The sequence below is a fragment of the Gopherus evgoodei genome, chromosome 9 (assembly GCF_007399415.2).
Source record: "Gopherus evgoodei ecotype Sinaloan lineage chromosome 9, rGopEvg1_v1.p, whole genome shotgun sequence".
Lineage (NCBI taxonomy): Eukaryota > Metazoa > Chordata > Testudines > Testudinidae > Gopherus > Gopherus evgoodei.
In genome coordinates, this window is record NC_044330.1 from 98275230 (window position 1) to 98296053 (window position 20824).

Here is a 20824-nt window from a genome sequence, read left to right on the forward strand (position 1 = left end):
AAACTGTCCAGAAGCTTGCACCCCCTCTTATCAATCCAAGAGCGAGGCACAGTGATACATTTATGGCCTCCAGACTGCAACTATGAAAAATGAAACTGCCAGCCAACAGAAGGCGATTCGTGAGCACAGAGAACAGGACTTTCACACAAGCAGGACCTAGACTATGGAACTCCCTGCCAGAATAATTAAAACTGACCATTACACTCCCCATTTGCAGGGGCTGCAGGAAGTGACGAGGAAGTGTGCTGGCCACCCTTCCTGCAGCCCCCATTGGCCTGGAGCGGCAAACCCCAGCCAGCGGGAGCCGCGATCGGCCGAATCTGTGGATGCGGCAGGTAAACAAACCATCCCGGACCGCCGGGGCTTTCCCTAAACAAGCAGCGGCCCGACTTTGAGAAGCACTGATCTAGACCATCCCTGGCAGGTATTTGTAAAACCTGGTGGTTTTGAGAATTCCTGGCTCTTCCCTCCTGTTTGGTTATCTTATTGTTTTGGCTGTAGTTTTCCTTAATGCTTCATACTATGTACATCAGAGAGAGAAGGCAGGTGAGGTAATATCTATTATTGGACCAACTCTGTTGGTGAGAGAGACAAGCTTTCAAGCCACACAGAGCTCTTCCTCAGATCTGGGAAAGGAACTCCCAGAATCACAGCAAAATGCAAGGTAGAAAAGATTGTTTAGCATAAAGTAGTGAGCACACATTGTAAAGGCACTATTAAAAGTAGAGTGGCCCATTAAAACCTCTGCAGTCATAGGACAAAAAGAGAGGGGGTTTGTGGGTTACAGATTGTTATAATAAGCCATAAATCCAGTGTGTCTGTTCAGTCCATGATTTTTGGTGTCTAGCAAAGTAATAAATTTAACTCTAGGCTCATCTTTTGGAAGTGCTGTGCAGGTTTCCTTTGAGGATGAGGACTGATAGATCAGATATAGAATGACTGCTTTGTGAAAAGTGTTCCCCCACAGGGTGTTTTGTCTTTTTATCATTTTCCTATGTGAGTTCATTTGACAGCACAGTGATTGTCTGGTTTCACCCACATAATTGCTATTGGGGCATTTACTGCACTGGATGAAGTACACCCCATGTTGTGATAGGCATGCGTAGGATCCAGGGATCTTGAAAGGTGTGTTGTGGGGATGTTGATCATTGTAGCAGTGGAGATCTGTCACCAGGTTTTGCATCTGTTGTTCTGGCAGAGTCTGGCATAGCTTTGAGTTGATGTGTCCTGGTCTGTGGGGAGCTTGCTTCTGATGATGAGCTTGGAGAGGCTGGGGAGTTGTTTGAAGGCCAGAGGGAGGATTCAGGGGTCCTCAATGAGTATAGGTTATAGTTGGTTGATGATATCCAGCGTGGGGTGGTAGATGACAACTAGGGGTGTACGGTCAGAACAGGGTTTATTTCTGAATTGAAGCAGGTACTCTTGGGATATTTGGGAACAGAGGCACTAGATTTATGGATTACTGCAAAAATCCGTAACCCACTAACCCCCCTCTTTTTGTCCTATTACTCCAGAGGTGTTAACAGGCCACTCTATCTTGAATGGTCCCTTTATGATATGTGCCACTACTTATCTGTCACTGCACAGCCACAGGACCAAACCATATATTAAATGCGTCAAAGGACAGAAGCACCATGCCTAATCCAGAGACAGGAAGTCTCTTGAACCCAATTCTTTAAATAGGGAATCCCTGCAAATAAAATCCCAATTGATGTTTTACAACGGTTTAATACTGTGCTTTCCTCGACTTCAGTGGGCTTGCCTGGGGCATAAGTCAGTGCAGAATCTGGCCCATATGCTGTCTGGTTTGATTAATTTAGCAATTTTGGGGTACAACCATCTCTATCATATACATGCAGAAAAAGATAGAATAATTATAAACATGTATCTTGCTCATTTCAAATTACATTTTCCAAAATGCCTAGGGGATTTGGATGCTCAGTTCCTATTAAAAATAATGAGAATTAGGTGTCCAAATTCAGCAGACAGATTTATAGATCCTAGTCTTGGTCTGAAATTCACCTGGATGCGAAGGACCGGTGCAAAGCCTCTCTACTATTTCTGATCGTAACATTTTTGTTAGTATAAATGTTCAAATTCTGAATTTTATCCAGTGGGGGTGAATCTGATATAATAAAGATGAACAGAAATACTGAAGATAGACTATTTTGTTGCAATGAAAGTAATCAAAGGCCAGATTCTGCAAGGTACTGAGCAATCTCAGCTCCTACTGATGTCCATGAGAGGTCAGAGTAACCAGCACCTTCCAGGAAGGGATCAGCACCTCTCAGAAGTAAGGCCTAATTACTCAGACAATCCTGGAACAGGGAAAGAGTCTGGATACAGACTGATAAACTACAGTTTTTAAAGTATTATATGATGCATTCATTTAGAGTTTAACAGCAATATTATTGGAGGAACCCTCTAGAATAAAATAGGCTGCATAGCAGGGGGATTTGAAGATCTGTCTCTCCTGCACACATACAGAAAGTGCAGTAGACGGTAAGAACTCTGAAGGAAAACTCAGAGGGACTCTCAGGAAAAAAGTCCATTTTATAACCATAATATCTAGTTGTTCAATGGTATTTCTAAAAGGTACCTTTTCACCTCATCCCTGTTTTCCTAGTGTCATATTATGGAGCTTATCCAGATGTAGTCAGAGAGAATCAGGTAATTTATATGCTTTTCATTCAGTTCACTGTAAGACTCTTGGACCTTGGAGGATGAAATTAATTCACTAATAGCTGACTAGAAGAGTTGAGCATTAGAATAATTATTGACCTGACTGGACATCCTGGTTTTGTTCTAGAACAAGACCTACCTTATGTGGTATACAAAAATTAATCATTCTTCCTAACTAGAACATGTGGAATTTGTTACAAAACAGGAACAAGGTTTGTCCCACTTCTTTGATATTTTGGACTTTCAAGCTACATTATATCCATTATCGTACTGCTTCCGGGACAGAAAATAGCAAGGAGGGTGAAGGGATGAGGGTGTTGACTGGATGGCGTTGAGAATTAGAAAGTGGCTATGTTACTGTAGGTGTTCTTCTTCCACGTAGCTTTTTTTACCCGATTTTTGCCAGATTCCTTAAAAGAGAGAAATGTACAGGTCTGAAGAGGATTTATATTTTCAGCGTTACTATAATTATTTTTTTTTTACTTTACAATATATATTATTCTGCTTTACTAGTGGATTCTTGACGCAAAATATGATTGACAGTTAACTTCAACTGAAAACTGAATCAGATGCCATCAGTGACTTCAGAAGCACTTCATACAGTATTCTACACACAGTTTTTATAGAGTCTGTATTACAAACCCAAGCAGGCACAAACTAGATGTGCTTTGGTAAACAATTTTGAAATTTTCTAGTGGCAACACTTCTTCTAGTGATTGGCAGATTTTTCTTGTTCTTCCTGTCTTTTATTAACATACTGTTCAATAGCTATTGGCAACTGTAATATTATTAATTATATTGGGGCATATGCAGTAGTATAGATGTAAATGAGAGCAAATGGCATGTCTATCTTGGAAGAAGATGTTGATAATATTTAGAGGAAGGTGTGAGAACAGCGATTTCACCAGTGTTCAAATTGCGAGCTACACCTTTGGCTCCTAACTAAATGAATGAGCAATAGTGTTTCATGGCAAATTTCTTTTCATTAGTTTTCTGAAGGACAAAGACTTTTGGATCATTATTCTTTAGAACCTGATAGGAAGATCTCAAAGTACATGTAGAGCAGTCATGGATAAGTCTATGATAGGAGGTTAAGTAGCTCAGATTGGTGACTGAATATAAAATCTTCCAACTCTAGGTGACCAGCACAAATCCTGCCTAGGTTGCTTGACTGCTATTGGATATGGCTTTTTCGCCATTGGTGTTTGTTGTATTTCAAAAAAGTGTGTCTTCCTGTCTTTTATCCTTAACTGTAATGATCTTTATTATTTTTCAAACCCACTTTGGTGTAAAATATCTGTGACAAAGTGGAGGTAGTTGCAGAACAGATGTCTGTCAAGACAGATGGCATTTTAAAAAAAGTAATTTAAGAAAGGGTCATCTCAGCAAGACATCAGTGGGAACATGTGGGAGGCAATGAGGTAAGCAAAACAATCCATTCCTAGGTTATGCTGGCAACACTGATGACAGGTGTGAACAAAAGTAGCACATAAAAAAAAATCCAGGCTAAAAATATCCAGCTGTATTTAAAAGGTGGAAGAATCTGTGGTTGTCAAATGGCAAAGGACAAAATTAGTAGTGACAGAAATTGTATTTGGGAGCTTCAAAATGGGAGGTTACAAGAAAAAAAATGAAAACTATAAAAAACTTGACAATGTCTTTTTAACAAGCACTATATCTTCTGATAAAGTTGAATGGTTCTTGGAATGTAATCAATAATTTTCACTAACCGCTTTCTGCAAAAATGGCAATAATCCTTTTGCTGGATTCTTCTCAGATATGTTCAGATGACATACAGCAGCTCTGAATTTCTCCAGATGATAATTCACTCTACAGAGTCAATTTCTCAGTAGACTAGCAGAAGAAAATTGTCTAAAAAGGTACAGTGTTCATATTTTGACAATATATCTTGACTGTTAGCAGGCTGGTGTCTTACAGAATATTATTTGAGAGCTTCACTTCAGAAAAGCCAGAGGATACCATTGTGGCTTTTGTATTGTATCGGAGTATTCCAACAATCCCAACGAAGAAACAGAAGATGATTGTTAGAGACAACATAGCTTTACTTGAACAACAACCTTTTACGGACCTGCTTCTCCTTTCACTTACAAGACTACAAATCAGGAGTAACTATACTGAGAACAGTTCAGTTACATAAATGGGAGGGGAAAATCAGGCTCTATAGCTCTAATATAACATCACCGTGGCCTTTTAATCCATATGAATAAATCTATATAACCCAGCTGCTTGTTCATTCATAGACAGAATGTACTGAAACAATATAGCTCCCATATTTCTGAATCATCTCAATACCAGGACAGTACTAAGGGATAGTGGGAAATCCTAAATAAAAAAAAACAAGTCAGAACTTTAATCAAACCACAAGCCTGTGGTACACAAGATTCTCTCCCATAGACACATTTTACAGCAAACTGATTATTTGCCTGCTTCTAACAATAAACAACTGAAGACCAGAATTATAATGGTAGCATCTTGACTACTTCAAATACATTTGCACACAAAAGGCTAAAGAGGCAAGATATTTAAACCATCTGTATGTATGGTTTAAAGAAGGTTAAAACTCTGGACTGGGACTCAAGATCTCAGTTCAGTTCCCAGCTCTGCCACAGACTTCCTGTGTGACCTCGGAGAAGTGATTTAATCACTCTGTGCTTCAGTTCCTGCTTGTTGAACTAGCATTATGCTATTTCCTTTGTCTGTTTGGATTGTAAGCTCTTCTGGGCAGGGACTCCTCTTTACTATAAGTGACTGTGATTTTCAAAACTGACTAGGATATTTAGCCACATAAATGTCATTGAAATTAATTATTGTTTAGTAGCTAACTCACCTAATCAATTTTGAAAATCACCTAGTCAGTTTCAGCCTATATGTACAGCTATCACAATGGGACCCTGACAGTAGTTTGAATCTTTAAGATTGCCTCTTACATAAAAATATAAATAATATTAACCACAGAAATTGACAAAACTTTGCCCATTTACAGAAAAAGGGAAGGCAAAAAAAAAAATCTTATCTTGCATCATATGGCTTTGCAATTTTTTTTCTCCAGAGGTGATACAGTTTTTCCGCCAGTATTAAACTTTTTGTCACTCAGTGAAACTGGATGCTGTGCCTCTCAGTGAAGGAACACAGGATAAAGTCACCTTGATAGATCACGTGATCACAGTCTGAATCTCAAGTGAATGATCAGCAGTGCTCACTTTCATTGATAACATGGGAAGCCTCAGAAGATGACATTGGGGTCATCAGGAGAAATAACAGTAATATTCTAAAGAAAATTCACCATAGTTTGTCTTAACTCTCTCTCAGCTCCTTTCTTAAAGTTTAGAAGTCAAATGCTCCTCCTTTGGAAAAACTCACAGGAGGGGTAAAAAAGGCTTGTCAAACCGCTTGAGAGTAAAATGGTGGAGCTCCCAAGGAATGCTCCTTTCATTGGGTAGGACTTTCTGCCTTGCAGATGTTATGATTGATACTTTGCAGACTTTCTGAATTTGTAAGGAGTTTAAAGACCCTATCCTAACTATCTGGGGTCTCTACAAGTGGGAGTCAGCCCCTCTTCTTGGCTCTTGGAACCCCCTCACCCTTGGCTGCTATATTACCTATTATATCCCTCATCATCCTGCACAATGAGGAAAAAGGCCTGGAAGGAGCATTAATATTGGTCAGACCAGTATTAACTCCTATACAGGAAATGATACTAGATGGAGCAACTGTTTCTTGTGCTTCCTCTACTCCAACATTCACCCCAGATGCAGCAATACAGTATAAGTGAGGAAGGCCTTCCAGAGAATTTTTGTGTTGCTGCAGTGTATCTTGTCTTCCCCCCAGCTCTTCTTTGGAGAGACAATCTGCTTTCCTCTTCATCATGAGTCTTTATGTAAGGAAACTGATGCTTCTCATCTTTTGTGGGTAGGAGATTTGGTTGGAGAAGTTTAAAATGTGGCGATGGTGAGAGTCAAAGTGTAAAGAAATTCCAACAACGGAATAGAAAAAAACGTAACAAATGGAAAATACAAAGAGCGATTGCTAATAAACCACTTAAGGGGCGTGCGGGGGACTCCCTAAATACCTGAATATGCAGCATGTGAAAAGGAAGAGAGGTAGGGGCAGAAAAGAGAAGCAGTATTGCTTCTCACTGCTTCTTTGTAGCTTATGTACCCAAAGAACTCATTACCTCATTCCTTATAGGGACAATCATATCTTCTTAGCCTCCTTCATCAGTCTCAGCATTTCCTAGTGCCACAGGATGGACAAGCAAAGGGACAAAGCCAATGAGGAGCAGCACAGGTCATGCTGCAGAAGTGTAATGACACTTTAGGTATTAATAATTTAGCTTAGTATTCATTCTTTAACATTTAAGTGAGGATTCATTGTCACATCACCCGTCACAAATGCACACTAGAAAGAAAAAGAAAAAAAAGGAGAGCAGTAATAAAACCCTTTTTGTTGCTTCCAGGCATGTTTTGTGGTTTGGTTGCTAAGTTCAATTTATTTCAATGCTTTGCTTTTTATGGATCACTTAGCTGAACTTGTAACTTAAAAATACAAAACACTTTGGTTTTGAGGCAATCCCATAGCTAAGACCTCTGAATAAATAGCTGCCATTTCAGGAGGGTGGTGTTATTTGGCTTTGGGTTGATACATACACCTCCACCCCGATATAATGCTGTCCTTGGGAGCCAAAAAGTCTTGCCACATTATAGGTGAAACCGTGTTATATTGAACTTGCTTTGATCCGCCAGAGCGCACAGTGTCCCCTTCCCCGCAGTGTGCCAATTTACCGCGTTATATACGAACTCATGTTATACCGAGTCACATTATATTGGGGTAGAGGTGTAGATAGGAGGAATAGCTCCACATTAATTCCCCTTTTGGGTATGTTTAGGAGGCACTGTTCTGGCTTGTTTTCTGTTATATTTTTAAGACCATGAGTCTGGTTCCTATCAAAGTCAATAGGACCCACATGTGTATGTCCTGCGTCAGAATATGGCCCTGAAACTTTCATTTTGTTGTCCAGAATTCCAAACATGCATAGTAGCAGCTCTTCTCCTTCAAGGAGGGTCAGGTCATCAAATGAAACCCAGTTGTTTTTCTGCCTCACCACAGGTTGGGGGTTCCTGGTGTTTCTCCAGGATATTCCTTTTTTCCCATTCTTGCAGATGCACGTGAAGAAAGAGTCCAAGTAAAGGCACCTTTGATTCTGAAGAAGAGACCAGCAGAAGAGGTTGAAAAAGGATGCCAGCTCAGTGTGTGCAGTAAGCAGCAGGCACAAGAGTTAGGTAGTCTTACCCCATGTCAGAACGTTACAATACCCACTTGATGGTCAGGCTCATAGCTGGGAATATATGCATGTCAGGTATGGGTGCCAGAGTGGCTCAACCAGCTGATTCTAACAAAAAGCAACCCACCCAGCCAGAGTGCACTATAGGATAACTGCGTGGCAGGCTGTTATGAGCTAAATGCTTCTGAGTTGTATCATTTTGCACTTTAATAGCACTCTTCTTGCAAGGATCTCAACATATTTTACAAAAGAGAGCAAGTATGATTATCCCTCTTTCATCAGCGAGGAACGGAGATGTTAAATGATATACCCAACATCAGATTCAATCTCCTTGATTTAGTTCCTAGTCCAGGATAACATGACCAGACTGAGATGGGGAAAGGCAGCCATACAGATACCCTCTACTGCACTGAGAAACACAGGACCTCTACTCTCTCTCTTTCCCTTTTAGATCAGTACTTTCAAATCAAATGTGCATGAGTTTCTGGTACCGTTGGAAGAAGTAAATATAATCTCTGTGTCTCTTATATTACCATAATACAAAGGAACACTTGAACTATATGGATAGATGTTGCTGTTTTTAATCAATATACTGTCATCACTAACAGATTACTGATATTTGTGTTGTTATTGTTATACTATATACCTGTATATATTCATCTTTCCTTTCTGGCATTTTACACTGGTTTAATTGAGAGGAAAATCAGGCCCTAAATGACCGTCATAAGTAAGGATCCAATTCTGTCAAGGTGGTCACAGATTCCATGACTTTAAGGGCCCCCGTGACTTCTTCGGCTTCAGCCTGCCATAGCTGAGGCAGTGGAGCAGCTGTCAGCCCCTGTCCAGGAGCAGCAGTTGGGGTTGGATCAGCAGTTGGGGCCAGGGCCGGGGCTGGAGTTGGAGCAGCGGCTGAGGCCGAGTTGGTCCTCAGGCCACCGCAGCCCCAGAGGCTTGGCTGGTTGGTCGCTGGGGCCGGAGCGGCGGTCGCCGGGGCCGGAGCAAGAGCAGTGGCTGCCATCACAGGACCAGCCGACAGAGCAGCAGCCAGACTGGGTCAACCCTTTAGGAGGAGCAGTGGGGTCAGGGCAGCAGTCAATGGTCATCTCAGACTGTTAGTCCACCCCCGTCGCCCTTCCCATGGTATTTTTAGTAAAAGTCAAGGACAGGTTACAGGCTTCCATGAATTTTTGTTTATTATCCACAACCTGTCCTTGACTTTTACTAAAATTCCTGTGACAAATTCTTAACCTTACTCATGAGTGAACTCAGTGACAGAATTCGGTCCTTACTCATGAGGTATATTTTGTCACCAATGGAGTTCAGTGTTGCTGATCAATAGCTAATTTTCTAGTTATAGTTTTATTTACTAATCATAAACATTTAAAAAGAAAAGAAATACTATACTGGGCATCTCGGTTTAATAACTCTTTGAGTAATTAAACCAGGCCAGCTAAACTGCAGTCCCAGTTAATGTAAAGTATTTTTCAGTTTAGCGTGTTTCTTGATAGGGAAGAGTTTTGAAAACTGTATCTTCTTCAGTGAAGAAAGAAAGGGTTAGTTCTATATATTTTGTCTGTTTCCCACTGAAGATCTTCTGTTGATCTCATTATACACAAAGACTAAGGCCTACATCCTTTGTACCTTATTCACACACTGAAGTCATAGGCACTAGAGATAAGCGGCAGGACCCAAAGGGCCATGCCCTCTCCCACTTTTTTAAATTTGGCTGGGAGGAAGAGTGCTGTAGCCTTGCTTGGCTGGCTGTCACCACATCCCACCCTGGATCATGCCAAGAATGATTAAAGGTCTTGAGAACATGACCTATGAAGGAAGGCTGAAGGAATTGGGTTTGTTTAGTTTGGAAAAGAGAAGAGGGGACATGATAGCAGTTTTCAGGTATCTAAAAGGGTGTCATCAGGAGGAGGGAGAAAACTTGTTCACCTTAGCCTCCAATGATAGAACAAGAAGCAATGGGCTTAAACTGCAGCAAGGGAGATTTAGGTTGGACATTAGGAAAAAGTTCCTAACTGTCAGGGTAGTTAAACACTGGAATAGATTGCCTAGGGAAGTTGTGGAATCTCCATCGCTGGAGATATTTAAGAGTAGGTTAGATAAATGTCTATCAGGGATGGTCTAGACAGTATTTGGTCCTGCCATGAGGGCAGGGGACTGGACTCGATGACCTCTCAAGGTCCCTTCCAGTCCTAGAGTCTATGAGTCTATGTGCCAGGCGGATCCTGCTTTGCATCATCCCACAAGCCACCAGCTGAATTGTCACCTGTCAGCTGCCAAAATTGCAGGAGTGGCTCCTCTCAGAGCCAGAAACCAGCCAGGTCGGGGAATTGTGATGGGCTGAGGGCTCACTAACAGGGAAGGGACAGGAAGGAATGGGGCAGGCACGGGGAACAGGGCAGGAGAGGGTCAGGCTACTTGCAGGAGGAGGCAAGTGTTTTGGCAGCATCAGGTCAGTGGGGACGGGGTTTGACTTCCCCACTTCTGCAGTCCTTCCAACATCTGTTACTGAAGTAAATGGAACTACTCACAAGACTTAGGCAAGCAGCATTTGTCCCTCAGTATACGCATTTCTAGTCCTAAATATTGATACTCTTAGTCAAACATAAGCATGGAGGAGGTTAAACAACTACTGGAGAGCAGGTTCTGTTTTAACAAAGGTGTTAGGACTGGCTCAGATGAATAATTAAAGCATTACCCTCAAGTAAGGGAACAGAAAAACTAATGGATCTGATCATCACTGAAAACAAAGGAAATGTTGCCATTATTTCGAATGGAGCAGGACAACTGTTTGTATTAGTAATATGCATAAAATTAGATTTATTAGTTGTTTTCCTGGCATTGTAAATAAACATGATTCCAAAAAGGATAGATGCACTCCTGTATGGAGTGCTATTAAAAAGAGAAATTAACGAATCAATGCTTTGCTGTGCTTGTAATTTGGCTGAAAATTGTGGTCTTGCGGGCTTACATTTTGGATCTGGGGAAGAATGCAAATGAAAACACAACAGTACTTAGCAACTATTTGTTTATTCCTTTGTTCTCAAAACTGCACAGAAAATTACTGCCTGCCTCTGGTAACTGGCAATTACAGGCAAAAAAAATTAAAAATTAAAATACAATATGTTATAGTATCAAAACTAAAGTAGGCTTTTCAACAAAATAAACAGAAAACAACCCCAGGCATGCAGCAGGTAACATACTAGGAAGATTCAGCTTCTTTAAGAAGGCCCTGGGCCCAACACATCTGTAGGTGTCTATGACTGCTTCTGTCAGCTCAAGATGGATGGTGCTGCAATATTAAGTAGCACCAAAGAATGAAATGAGCATCATACAGGAAAATTCTGTAGAGCCTTCACATCCCTGAAGCCCCGCTTACCAGCCTGGTACCATAGCCCCAGGGATTAAGAAACATTGTGGCTTTATAATTTAAATATTGATTAAGGAAACATTTTACATATGGGAATACTCAGCTGAAAAACTTTGTTAAATTGCATTTACTCTGTGCCATTTTCACAGGCATTAAACAGCACTTGTGGCCCTATACTGTCTTCAACCCTGCCAAAACTGATAAATCAGGCTTCAAGTGGATTTAAATATTTATATTTTGAATTTCTATTTTCAGGTTCTACACAGATTTAACTGAATTTAGTTTTAGCTTTGGTAATTTGTGTATGCACTTCTCTAGACTCAAGTATGCCAGATGTTCAAATGCCACAGAGGATTATTCATTCATGTTGCACCATTACTCATGTATCATGGTTCCTAACAATGAACTAAACAAAATACAAACACATGTGTCCTTGTGGTTAGAGTTGTGCACTACGAGTCAGGATTTCTAGGTTTGCCACTGACTCATTGTTAAGGATACGATTTGGTCATGGAGGTCACAAATTCTGTGACTTTAACAGACCTCTGTGATCTCTTTAGCTTCGGCCCCAGGTGGCAGGGCTCCGGTTGTCAGCCCCAGACAGTGGGGCTCTGGCTTCAGCCCCACTGTGACCATATCCTGATTTTGTTCTTTTTTTCCGCCACGACTGTTCCATGAATTTTGCTTAATTTTGCCATGACAACACTGTATTCATACTCACTGTGTAACTCTAGGCAAGCGTCTTAATCCAAAATATTCTAAGTTAAGCAAATAAATAAAAGCGACCAGATTTTCAAATGTGATAAATACCTTCAGCTTTCACCGACTTCCAGTTAGACCACTGATAACTGTATAACTTTAAGCACCCAAGTTTAAAATTCTGGCCTCAATCTCTGTCTGCTCCATTTACCCATCTTTAAAATAAATGCAGTGATAAGTACCTACTTCAAAGATATTGTGAGATTTAATTAATGTTGCAAAGTGCACTGTGGTATCCTTAGTTGAAAGGTACTACATAAGTGCAAATTGTAATATTAACAAAACCAAAAACTATAAAATCATTAAAGGAAAAACACAAATGAGACTTAAACTTAGATTTAAAACTAGCAACAGCTGTATGAATTTCTTAAAATAGAAAATTCCACCACAGAACGGTTGACAGCACAACTAGTCAATATCTTGTATAGTAAAGATCTCTCTACTGGCTAAACAAAAGTGATAATAATAAGAATGATGGAGAAAAATTGTGGGAAGATTACTTATTATTATAAAGAAGGGTTAACATTAATCATGGATTAAACATAATGCTAACGCTGGAATACACACATGAATCAATTCCCTTAAATAAGAGGAAATCAAACTTCTGATAATCCTAGGCTTCAAAATAACACTTTCAGTCTTATAGGAAACCAGTGAAATTGAAGAAACAACAGGATAATGTAAGGGAAGTGGGAACACTGAAAATTTAAGAGTTGCGGGCAGCAGAAGTATTTAGTTTATTATTTCTTGTGGTGCTCAAATTACAATTTTACAGAAAACTTAAGAGCTACCATTACAGTCCAATACAGGTAGCTGAAATTCTAGATACCCACCTCAGCCTAATACCAAGGTTCTAATCAGCAAACTCTTGGTCAAAAAGTGAGACCTTTAACCAACTCATTCTAGATTTGTCAGTTCTCTTGAACAGCCAAGAGTTCCTCTTTATTTGGAAATCATTATAATGCTGGTCCTTCATATTATCATCATCATTATTATTAAACATGTATATGGAGTAGAACTTACTGACCTCAAACAGGTTGGTTGGCCCACTGGATATGTTTGTACAATGTCTAATTGGCAGTCTTTGCACAAAATATCTTACAGTCTGAAAGACATGGTATTAATGCAAACGTAAAAAAAAAATGGGGGTAAGGGGAGGAAAGACAAGATAAAAATAATAGGATGCTTCAGAGTAGACTAGCTGGGTACACAATTCATAGCTAACTAGCAGCAGTAATCACAACTTGACACCTGCCTAGCTATTACCAAATGGCAGTTTTCTGTATAGAAGTGTGAGGCATGAAATGGGGCTGAGCCAGCTTCTTTAGTCGTCCTCCTCACAAGCTCCCACCATTGTTATCCACGCCACCTTCTGTTTTAAAAAATTAAGTTAAAAACACAAACTTATATCACCATCTCTCCTGCCAGAACTAGCACTTTGGCAGCCAAAAGGGACAACATGTGAGATTGCACTCTCTCCCTGTACTTAGTTCCTGTTCTGATTTCATAAACTGGAACCACCATAAATATTTGGAAGCAAAGTTGGCACATATGCAATGCATTTCTGACCAACAGAATGCTGATCCACAGCACTAAGTGACACCAAAATTTAGCTTCAGCAGAATATCCTCTTTCAGGAAATGGATTAGAACTTACAGAACAATGTTTTATGAAAACAGAGAGGGAAAGTAACTTGGTAAGAGTTTGCTTTGCTAGGCAATCATATAAATCAGCTCTCTTTGAGAAAGACCATTAAAAGAGTGGTCAAGCTATGTGCTGCCACAAAAGGGACCCTGAATTTGATGCTGAGCAAGCATTCTCTGTCCATGACAAGTGATGCCTAGGTAAATCAGAAAGGCAGTAGGCTATCTCTGGGGTGAGTCTGGATTGACATTTTTCCAACAGCGCAAACAAGTTCTTGAGCACTGATATCACTCCAGTAATGCCCTTCACAGTATTCTCCTTAGGAACCAGTTAAACAGAACAAGAGAAGGGAACTATGTTGATTTCAGTGGAGTTACTCCTTATTTACTCTGTACATATGAACTGACATAAATATCATTACTTATTACACATCATTGATCTGGTCCTCTCAGAAACACTAGGTACAAAGAAACAGACTACAGAATGAAGAAAAGAAGCAAAAAGAAGCCACCACCATTTTGCTGAATTAATGGGGAACTTACATTGACTTTAGGAAAATACTTCCGAAATGTCCTTTTTGTTAAAAGTAAAACCTGATTATTCTCTCTCTTTCATTGGGCCTTTCACCTAGTGATTCTTCAGTACTCTTTTGAGGCTTTGTAAATGTCATCAACCTTTTCTGAAGGCCAAAACTATAACAGGGTTCAGAAAAGAACTGGATACGTTCACAGAGGATAGGTACATCAATGTCTATTAGCCAGGATAGGCAAGAATGTAACACCATGCTCAGAGTGTCCCTAGTCTCTATCTTCCAGATTCTGAGAATGGCTGACAAGGAGATGGATCATTCAGCAACTGCCTGACCTATTAATTCCATTTGAAGCAACTGGCATTGGCCACTGTCAGAAGACAGCATACTGGGCTAGACGGACTGTTGGTCTAACCCAGTGTGGACATTCTTATGTTTTTATCATTTAGAGTTTTCATCACGCTGATTATGCACTTGATGGTGCAACAGGAAAAAAACTGCACCCATGTGGAGCCTGGAAAAATCAATGACAATCCACAGGCTATCGCTATCAGTTTTAGGACTGGAGCCTTGCTGACATTTATTTCATTACTGGATCCTTGCTTCTATTTTGAAATAATATTTTTACTTGGCAAAAACAGACAACATTTCATGGGAAACTTTTCTGTTGCATTCAAGTTATGTTTTTGAGCACTGATACCACGCTGTGAGGCTTTTTATGGTAGATACCTCTAGGACCCATTTCTGATCTCTTGTTCTGGTTAACGGTGTGGAGTTACTCGTTATTTACCCTATAAGTGTAACTGGGACCACAATCAGGCCCCTAATGTGTTTGCAATCTTTAGGTGTCATGTAAGATCCACTTTTGAGTAGTTCAGTAATGTTCACAGAACCAAGTTATCTAACAGTTTTCTCAACTTTTCTATTATAGGGATATTCTTTATAGTCCCTTGCCAGGACTGCACCTTGACATGATGGGAAGGCTTCTGAGTTAGTGACCCTGAATGCTATGCTAGCAGGAGTTTAACTCCTGGTAAGGCCACCCTAGCTGGACAGGTCAAAGGTAGGGACAAGACAAAAAGCAGTCCATTGCTGGGGAAGATCAGACTCCTTAACCTGGTAGGCAGCTATTCTAGGAGAACACATACTCAGTATCCAAATGAGGGCTGTCCAGCCCGCTAGCCAGTCATGGCATATGGACTTTGGTGGAGCAGTCATTTTCTATTTCAGTCTCCAGTGGTAGTTGCAAACAAGCTTTGGCACTCCTGCACAGCCCAGGCAATGTTCACCTGGTATGTTTTAAGGAGATGTGAAGGACTTGTTGACTCCCATTCTTGGTGGGTCTAAGAGGGAGGAGTATCACACACTCCTGACACTGGAAACAAGCTCACAACTGGGGCACTGATGGGAATTTGTACACAGGGGCTTGGGGAAAATCAACAGCTCAATGAGAGATTCAGGAGCAATAGCAACGTTGGTAAGTACTGAAAGCACAGTCAGACTGGTTGTGATACAGGACGTGGAGAGTGGACCTGGGAGTGAGGAACTGTGTTCCTTGCTAGTACAGCAGGACCTGAAGTAGGTTGTAAATTTGCCAGGATTGTCAGTATTTATGCTTTATTGCTTTGGTTTGATGAATCTGTGGCCTGTTTGCCAGACTCTATTATGGAGTCAGTGACCTCCTTCCTGTGTGCCCATGGTAATATAAGAATGTTACATTGGATAAATTGTGGTTTTACATAAGAGACCTAATTGCTTTCTTTTAAACTGAGTTAACTGATTCTTAATTCCAATGAAGCTAATAACTTATTGTACAAAGCCCACGTTCTGATGACCAGCATTTCTAACCTAGTTGTTCGCCATCATCAGCTCTAGGTCTCATTTCACAACTAAAAAAGTTGCTTGTTTGAGAAATTTGAGAAGTGGTTTCTTAGTGATTAAGAGAAAGAATGCAGAGGGTGAGAAGTGATTGAGTATATGTTTGTATCACTAGCATAGCTGCCACTAGCTGTTAGGGACTTGTTCTGAAACCATACACTTCTTGTTCTGTGGGTCATGGTGCCACCTAGGGGAATGCTGAAGAGAACTAATAAAAGACAGAAAAGGAAAAGTCAATGGGGTTGAAGAGAATTTGGCACAGGTTGTATAAATACAACAAATGCTTAATAAATATGAAGGTTTGGAGGAAAACAAAAACACAAAAGGAAGGAAACTCTGAGCAAAGATTTCAGCCCTACACCTCTGTGCTTTGGCACTGTGATATAGGGGGTCTTTTATGAGGTACACCCAATGTTGAGGATGCAAGTCCTCAACACATAATGTTCTTTCTTTAATAGTTAAAATAAGGTTAAGATTCTTGGGTAAAACTAAGGTTTTTTTGGTTTTCATTTCTGTTTGTTGATGGTACTAAAATGAAACATTTCTTTGTTCAGGGAATGCCTATTAAAATACAAGGTATTACCAAAAAAGTTTAAACCAAAGCTATGTAAACACCTGGTATTACCTACCTGGTTATCTTTCAATGTGTGCATGAGAGGGTGTCACTTCATCTCCTCAGACATGCACACAGATAGCCGGTGAGGAAAATCATAGTGCATTTGTTAAGGAGGAACTATCACCTTTGCCAAAGTGCAGAGTACTATGCACCCATATACTTGATGCATCTCTGAGGATGAAAGGAAATAAAGGTAAGAAATCAGATGATGCACTTTAAATACATTGTGAAGTTTTAATATAATTATATAAGAAAAAATATGTTCAGCAAAATTAAAAAAGAAGAGGAGTAAAAACACTCCGGAATGTAAACCACTAAATTAAACAGAATCTCTCTCTCTCTATGATTGCTAAAAGAAACAAAACAGAAAGAAATTAGAGATTCACTTAAACCTACTACAGAGCGTCAAGAAAGATTTAACCATGGTATAACAACCCACTCAAGATACCAGAATTAAACAATCCATCAGGAATAAGCTTAACGTTTATAAATGTGTCAGATTATCACAGTAGTAAAAATGCAGCTCACACTAATAATAAAATATGGGCAAATCTCTTTTATAAAGTCCTATTTTATTTCACAGTTTTTTAGATGCTGAAGAGTAAAACAAGCAGCCCTTACCAGTTACACGCAATATCACCTGAAAGGTAGTTTTTCCTGAGCTGTTTAACAATGTCCTTCCCTATGTTGTTAAATGCAGCGCTAACAGATTCACAGAGTCAGCCTTTAACAGCATAGCACATGCTGAACCTTCCAACATTCTAGAGAAGGAACTAGCTAGTACAGGACTGACCACAGAAAGGTGGCATGTTCCTTTCAGGAAAGAGTGAAAGCTTGCGAGTTTCCCACTGAATTCAATAGAAGTAACATCAGTACTTCCACTGTGTTGAAAAGTTGTACTTGTTCTGAAGGGTTAAAAGTAACACTTAGGTTATGCAAAAACATGTACAGCCAGCTTGAAAATAATACGAATCCAAGTCACCTGAGCCTAGTGCCCCTTTTTCCCCTGTAATCCTTGTCAGGTCTCTCTTTTCACAATTAGTTCAAATGTGCTGAGGCAATTCAAAAAATTTTCTTTCATTAGATGTCTTCTGTTGGGACTGGATCAAAAGGTGCTGATGCAATTCTGGAAGAAGTCAGTGGGGAACCCCAATATAATAGAGAGTTTCATATGGAGTAGATGTTATTAAGAAAATACACGTGGGCATTCATGTTACAGTTATATGCAGAAGTTATTAGAAGCTTTACAGTAATTAGAAATGGCTACACCTGAAGTCTTATTATTCCTTGTCACACCTTGCAGTGCAAGACAGATGAAGAAGGGTAAAATAATTAAGATCCAGGGCGGAGCGCTTCAATCAGATGAGGTAAGAATATTCCCTTCATGGCAGGATTCAAGATAAATTCAAAAAATAAATTTTCAATATTTTAGAGGTCACCAGCTCTGGCTATGGATCCATGGCCAGGTAGGGGAGTTAATCCAGCCTTATTTTTAAAGATATTTTATGCAGCTGCAGACTGCATTGAGAGTTGCCTGTAGAATAGGACCTAATAATCAGCCAGGGAAGAAGAGCTCTGCAGATTACCTCAGCATGAAACCACCTATCTCAACCAAAAAAAAGATTGCTACTAAGCGCTACACAAGTTGTTTCTAAATAAACTTGCTAGGTTTGCAGCCTGTATCAATGACCTTCCTATAACTTTTCAAAATGCAGAGGACAAGAATAATTTCTGTGTAATAGCACCCTACAAGTACAAGAATTAACCTCTGAGCAGATAACGTAACTCACTAGCTGTACCGTTTTTACTTCTGTGTTAGTGAAACATACAAGGTAGCAAAAACAAATCAGACTCACTGATCAATAAAGTTCCACTCTCAGATATTTCCTTTAAAAAAAACCCCCAACAACAAGGAGTTCTTGTGGCACCTTAGAGACTATGAATTTATTTGAGCACAAGCTTTCATGGACTAGAACCCACTTCATTAGATGTATGGAGTAGAAAATACAGGAGCAGGTATAAATACACGAAAAAATGGGAGTTGCCTTACAAGTGTGAGGTCAGTCTAATGAGACAGTTCAATTAACAGTAGGATACCACAGAAGGAAAAATAACTTTTGTAGTGGCAATGAGAGTGGCCCATTTCAAACAGTTGACAAGAAGGTGTGAGTAACAGTAAGGGGAAATTAGTATGGGAGAAATTAGGTTTAGGTTTTGTAATGACCCAACCACTCCCAGTCTTTATTCAGGCCTAATTTGATGGTGTCCAGTTTGCAAATTAATTCCAGTTCTGCAGTTTCATGTTGCAGTCTGTTTTTGAAGGGTTTTTTGGTTGAAGAATTGCCACTTTTAGATCTATTATTGAGTGACCAGGGAGATTGAAGTGTTCTCCTGCTGGTTTTTGAACGTTATAATTCCTGATGTCAGATTTGCATCCATTTATTCTTTTGCATAGAGACTGTCCATTTTGGCCAATGCATATGGCAGAGGGGCGTTGCTGGCACATAATGGCATATATCACATTGGCAGATGTGCAGGTTAATGAGACTCTAATAGTGTGGCTGATCTGGTTAGGTCCTATGATGGTGTCTGTTGAATAGACAGAGTTGGCACTGGGGTTTGTTGCAGACTTTGGTTCCTCAGTTGGTGTTTTTGTTGTGCGGGGTGTAGTTGCTGGTGAGTATTTGCTTCAGTTTAGGGGGCTGTCAGTAAGCAAGGACTGGCCTGTCTCCTAAGGTCTGTGAGAGTGAGGGATATTCCTTCAGGATAGTTTTCAGATCCTTGATGATGCGCTGGAGAGGTTTTAGTTGGGAGCTGTAGGTGATGGCTAGTGGCGATCTGTTACTTTCTTCGTTACACTACAGTGCTAATAAGCGATGGTCACATAAACACCACCCTATACCAGAAAGCTACTGGCTGCTATACTTACCTACATGCCTCCAGCTTTCATCCAGGCCACATCACACAATCCTTTGTCTAGAGCCAAGCTCTAAGATACAACCGCATTTGCTTCGATCCCTCAGACAGAGACAAACACCTACAGGATCTCTACCAAGCATTCTTTAAACTACAATACCCACCTGCTGAAATGAAGAAACAGATTCACAGAGTCAGAAGGGTACCCAGAAGTCACCTACTATAAGACAGGCCCAACAAAAAAAGTAACAGAACGATTACCTGTAACACTAAAACTTTTGATCAGGATAATAATGTCAGTGATTTTCTGAATAGTCAAACATTCTGATAACATTTGCTCTGCAGCAACTAAATGTGGAAATGTTAGGATCATTCACAGAAATTAAAGACACTGACTAAAATGCTTATAGAACAGTCCTCAGTTTCTCACAAAATATGTGATTTAAAGAAATATTGTGCTGTATGACCAAGTTTAGTTTTTAAATAAAGCCCTTTTTAGTACTGTAATTTTACTTTATCTGTATAAAAAATCATGTGAAATTGAATAAACAGTTTGAACTGAGGTTTTGTATATAACATATTATTACTTAATAGATTTGGCTTTTTTACAATTTTGTTCCACCTTTTCTAGCAGACCATTTACTATCTAGAATCCTATATGGCACACATCATCTCCTTTAAGCAACTGATTTACTCCCCAGAACAGGTACTTAAGATAGGCTTCATTGTACAAAGTTCTGGAATTTTTTAATTGATGATATTTATCTGATTAGCCTAAACTCCTTTGAAGCAAGTACAAGACGTCTCTTATTGATGAAATCAGAGTGACTGGCAAACTGAGTATATCAGATAACACCTTCCTCAATTCTGGAAATTCCACCACTATGATTGTTTTATACATTAAATTAGCAGAATGTAGAAGATGGAGTTAGATGTGCTTGACTGCAATATTTAGGATAAAAATTTAATGATAGTATCTTGTGACAGTTGTGTATAGCAGCAGGCCCTCCATCTCCCTGGACTCGTCCCTTCAGTGCACTGAGGAGGATGCCAAACTTGATAGAGTAAACTCTTTTTCTTCCATAACAAGGAGTTTTACAAAAAAAAATTTGATAC

At 39.8% G+C, this 20824-nt stretch overlaps 1 long non-coding RNA gene across 1 annotated transcript; it reads right to left on the reverse strand.

Moving 5' to 3' along the window:
- Positions 1–6407: 6407 nt before the first annotated feature.
- LOC115657655 lies at positions 6408–17965 on the reverse strand. The gene is made up of 4 exons (XR_004002018.1): positions 17775–17965; positions 16806–16963; positions 7805–7903; positions 6408–7101 (listed from the first exon to the last, which is right to left on the reverse strand). It is a non-coding gene; the product is annotated as an uncharacterized LOC115657655 (long non-coding RNA).
- Positions 17966–20824: the final 2859 nt, after the last annotated feature.